Source organism: Capsicum annuum, unplaced genomic scaffold (genome assembly GCF_002878395.1).
Source record: "Capsicum annuum cultivar UCD-10X-F1 unplaced genomic scaffold, UCD10Xv1.1 ctg262, whole genome shotgun sequence".
NCBI lineage: Eukaryota > Viridiplantae > Streptophyta > Magnoliopsida > Solanales > Solanaceae > Capsicum > Capsicum annuum.
In genome coordinates this window covers 1-5,627 of record NW_025832454.1, presented here as the reverse complement: position 1 = coordinate 5,627, position 5,627 = coordinate 1, and the positions used below count along the sequence as shown (strand labels likewise).

The 5,627-nt window shown below is 34.4% G+C and overlaps 1 pseudogene; it reads left to right on the top strand.

Moving 5' to 3' along the window:
• The first annotated feature begins 2,664 nt into the window (after positions 1-2,664).
• On the top strand, positions 2,665-5,622 carry LOC124890869 (annotated as a pseudogene).
• The last annotated feature ends 5 nt before the right edge of the window (positions 5,623-5,627 follow it).

Below are 5,627 nucleotides of genomic sequence, written 5' to 3'. Positions count from 1 at the left end.
TTTTTGCAAATCACGGCTTCATGGCCAAGTTGATTACAAATCTTGCATTGTGCATCTGGTCTCTTCCAACATTTAAATGGAGGATGACTTATTTTTCCACAATGCTGGTAAGGTAGGTAGTTTTTTGTTGAATTATTGCCCCTTTCTTTGAGTCTTGTGGTTGGCTGCCAAAGCTCCTTCAACCATACCATCCTGTCTCATAAGCTTCCTTTGCTCTTGCGTTTGCAATGTATTTAACAATTCTGTCAAGGTAATCTTGGACTGGTCTTTTGTATTTTCCAAGGTAATAATTGATACTTGGTATCTTTCAGATACTGTAACAAGAATTTTTTCAATAATTCTTGAATCTTTAAATTTTGTGTCAAGCAATCTTACCTTGTTAACAATGCCAAGAAGACGATCTGAGTACTCTTTGACGGGCTCAGATTCCTTCATCTTCTGCAATTCGAATTCCCTGATTAGATTCAACACCTTTATGCCTTGTATTCTTTCATCTCATGTATATTCTTCCTTTAGATAATCTCAACTTTCTTTTGCTGATTTAAAGGCCATAATTCTCGTGAAAATTGTTGGAGAAACACTAGCAAACAAAATCGCTTTTGCTTTTGATTTTGTGATTTGCTTTTTATTTTGGCCTTTAATCTAGGCCACCGTGGGATTATCGGGTAGCGGAACAACATCATAATCCTCCTCCACGGCTTCCCAAAGATCTAAAGCCTCAAGATAAGTCTCCATTCTTACTGTTCAAAGTTGGTAATTCTCACCATCAAAGACACAAGGAGCTATTTGGAAAAAGTTATTTTCAGAATTCATCTCTCACAGATCCCTCAAGAAACTGGCACTTGATACCAATTGTTGGTTTTTTAGCTTTGAAATTAGAGAAATAACAGAGAAAGAGTTGGAGAGAAATAAAATACCGCAATTGTATTATCAAAGGAAATTATTTTAGGGAAAAGGCTTAAATATGCCACTGAACTATCAGAAATGACTTATTTATGCCATCATTTAAAAGCTGAGCTCATTCATGCCATCGCCGTTACAAAATCAACTCATCCATGCCATTAATTTTTAATGATGATTTTTAAAAATAACTTTTCCACGTGGCCTTTTATTAGAGGTCCACGTCATTAATTAAAATAAGCAAAAAAGCTCAAATATGCCATTGAACCATCAGAAATGGCTCATTTATGCCATCAGTTAAAAGTTCAACTCATTCATGCCATCACCGTTATAAAATTAACTCACTCATGTCATTACTTTTTAATGATGAATTTTTAAAAATAGTTTTGCCACGTGGTCTTCTATTAGAAGTCCACGCCATTAATTAAAAGAAATCAATATTAATTTCAAAATATCTGAAATTATTTAGTATTGGAATTATTTATTCCAATATTTATACCATAATGATGGGAGAAGTTATCCCATATACATGGAGGGATAATTGGAATAGCAAACTTCTTTTAAGTAGTTATTTGAAAATGATTTTCAACAATGTATGCTCCACTAATTCGTGATGGGAGAAGTTACTCCATATGCATGGCGGGATAGTTGGGATAACAAACTTCTTTTAAGTCATTATTTGGAAATGATTTTTTCAATAATGTATACCTCCTAATTTGTGATGGGAGAATAGAGAAGTTCTATTGGTATGCCTCTTTATTTTTCTTGCTTGCCCTAATCGTTCATTGGTTTATTTTCTTGCAACTTTGGAGTATATATTGGAGTTACTGAAACTAAAACTAATCAGTCACTGTAGGATAGAATTTTTAAGGTTTCCGTTAAGCTTAGCATTTATAATGATTTAGAATCAATTAGAAATAACCAAACGATATACATTAATCACTATTTTTTCTGATTAGAAAAATAGTTATTGTAGAAAAAAATATTTTAATGGGTGTGGGTCGGGTTATGTTAAATGAATCGGTTGTTGACATGGGTGAGCTGATTTTATAACGACGATGGCATGAATGAGCTGAACTTTTAACTGATGGCATAAATGAGTCATTTCTGATAGTTTAATGGCATATTTGAGCCTTTTTCTTATTTTAATTAATGACGTGGACCTTTAATAAAAAACTGCGTGGCAAAGCTGTTTTTGAAAACCACTGTTAAAAATTAATGGCATGGATGAGCCGATTTTGTAACGGTGATGGCATGAATGAGCCAAACTTTTAACTGATGGCATAAATGAGTCATTTCTGATAGGTCAATGGCATATTTGAGCCTTTCCCCATTATTTTATTAATAATTCAAAATCTATATTTATAGCTAAATTTCTAACTGCACTGTAATTTAAATTGGGATAACTAATTTCTATTCAAATAATAAAGGAACAACTAATTCCTAAGTTACATAGGATTCTAATAATTAAAAACTACTAAAAATATCTATTCCTACTTTATTTTTTAGACATATTTTCAACACCCCAACATAGGATCGAATTGTACATAGCCGTACCTTACATCTTTTGCCAGAAGCCATTTCCAAAACTTGAACCCGTGATCTTTTGATCAATTCACAACTAACATTATCGGTATGTATAACTAAAATAGACAAGTGTACAAGTCTTACCATCAATGCTCCGTGTTGACGAGTTCAAACATATTATTGGCGCACTCTCTTTTCTATGTATTTCTCCTACACACAAATTTTGTCAAAACTAATACTTTTCTATGTACAAGTCTTGCAATCAATGCTTCATTTGTTCACTACTCCAAACATATTTTTTCTTCCTAACCCTTCTCTCTTTATCTTCTCCTCCACACAAATCTCATCAAGTTAATATAGTCATTCACAAACACAAAGAGCAGCCATTTCAGATTTTTCATCAACTAAAAAGGTTAGTCTCTAATAATAACTCAAAATATAGTGGGTTTAATTATGGTATTCACATCTGTAATTTCACTTATTTGAGTTTACGGAAAATAATTAACTTATTTATATGTGCAAAAACATACGTTTTCTGCTATGGAAATTAATTTTATGCTTCCTTCTTTTTACATCAGATCCGAAGAATTTGGCTAGTGAAACTTGAAAGACACTTACCGTCATGGAAAAACAAGGAGAAATAGAGAAAGTGAAAGCAAACAATTTTGAGGTATGTAATGATCACTGAACTTTACTTATATATGTATCTGTTTATTACGTAGTTACTTACATAAACTAATTTTGACTCACTAATATCACTGAACTTTACTTGTTTTATCATCATAATCACAAAATTAAACTTTTGTCACATTTAAGTCATTGAACTATGTGTTAATTATCTTGAAAATACAATTCCCTGAGAGGTCAATTTTTTGTAAAATGGAGATTAAATGAATATAAATTTTGAAAGTGGAGGAGGTAATTCTGGCCATCGACTATTTCACTTCCATTAGTCAAAAAAAAAAATAGAAAATAATTTTAACATTGACTATTTCACTTCCATTAGTCAAAAAAGGGTATATTGGAGTCACTGGCGTTATGCCACGGGTATAAATAACCCAATTTTTTTTAGGGGAGGTTATATTTGGACCTTTTTTCATTATTTTGATTTGAGTTGTTTGAATTTTTTCACTAGAAGATAAAGCATACAATTTTGAGAAAGTTCAAATTCATACAACATACGAGTGCACGTGTCAGTTGCCTGTAAAGAGTAAATATTGCATGGTATATATGTTCGCTATGAAAATTTTGATTTAATATTTGGTCGTTTGATAGGTGTCATTTTCTGCTCTTCGCAAGGACTTTGTCAACGTTCTGGATTTTATGGCGAGGCTAACGAATGAAGAAGGTCAAAATGCTGTCGACATAGCCGATCAAATTGAAAAGTTGGAAGTTGAGCTGTCATTTATTTGTACATATGTCCAGCTTTCTCATTGTGATCTGGAAGAGTTTGAAGATGTAATGAGTGATTCAAGACGACAGGTTGAGAATCTGCTTCGGCCAATTTTTGATGATGTTGACAGCAATGTCGGGTGTAAAAACAACATGGATCATGTCCTTCCTAGCCTCATGGATAATATCGATGATTGTATCAGCTCGTGTCATCATTCTACATCAAGTGCCACCATGACTGAGGAGCAGTTGAACTTCCTCCTCCAGAATCTCCATTATCTATCCATGTATTTTACTGAACAGATTTATCCATTAGAGACTCAGTATGAGATTCTTCAGAATGTGTCTGGCAACATGAAAGATTTCTATGGGTTGATAGTTAATGGTTGCGTTAAGCACGAGATTGTTCAATATGTCTTGCCTCAGTTTCAACTCATGGCTGAGAGAGTTGGACTCTTCTTTTGGAATAGTCGAACTTATGGAGATTCTCGACTCTTCAAGCTAGCACATCTACTCATGAAGATTATTCCAATTGAACTGGAGGTGATGCACATATGTTACACAAATTTGAAAGCTTCACCATCGTAAGAAGTTCGATGCTTCATCAAGCAGCTCCTGAAAATCTCTCCGGACATTCTTAGAGAGTATCTGATTCATCTACAACAGCACATGGTAAATGTCATTACCGCTACAACTCCAGGGGCTCGAAACATTCATGTCATGATAGAGTTCCTTTTAATTATTCTCACGGATATGCCGAAGGACTTTATTCATCATGACAAATTATTTGATCTTTTGGCACGTGTTGGAGCACTTATCAGGGAGGTATCAACTTTCATTCACGACTTAGAAGAAAAATCAAGGAATGAAGAGAGTAGTGATGAAAAAAGTCGTACAACTCTAGACTTGCTGAAAAATATTGAACTCCTTAAGGGAGATCTCAAATATGTTTATATTAAAGCCCCGGACTCATCTCAATGTTGCTTCCCCATGAATGATGGACTGCTCTTTATGCATCTTCTACTCATCCACTTGAATGATCTGTTAGATTCCAATTCTTATTCAATTGCTTTGATAAAAGAAGAAATTAGACTGGTGAAAGAAGCCCTCGAATTCATAAGATCGTTCTTCCTGAATGTTGAGCAAGGATTGGATAAAGATCTCTGCTGGGTGCGTGTTTTAGATGTGGCATATGAGGCTAAAGATATCATCGATTCAATTATCGTAAGAGATAATTGTCTCTTACATCTTATTTTCTCACTTCCCATCTCCATAGAAAAGATCAGCCATATCAAAGAAGATGTCTCCCAATTACCGGAGAAGATTCCCAAGAACAAGAGCGTCATTGTCGTAAACTCTCCCAAAAATCCAGTTGAAAGAAAGTCATTTACAGCTGGTAAAATAATTGTAGGTTTTGAGGAGGAGACAAACTGGTTAATTATTAAGCTCACCAGTGGACCGAAAGATCTTGATGTCATTTCAATCACTGGTATGCCGGGGTCGGGCAAAACTACTTTGGCGTACAAAGTATACAATGATGAATCAGTTTGTAGTCATTTCGACCTTCGAGCATGGTGCACAGTCGACCAAGAATATGATGAGAAGAGGCTGTTGGTGAAACTTTTAAATCAAGTTACTGGCTCGGATTTGAAGTTCAGCGAGGAAATTGATGTTGCTGATAAGCTGCGGAAACAATTGTTTGGAAAGAGGTACCTAATTGTGTTAGATGACGTGTGGGATACTACTACATGGGATGATTTAACAAGACCTTTCCCTGAAGTTGAGAAAGGAAGCAGAATTATTTTGAC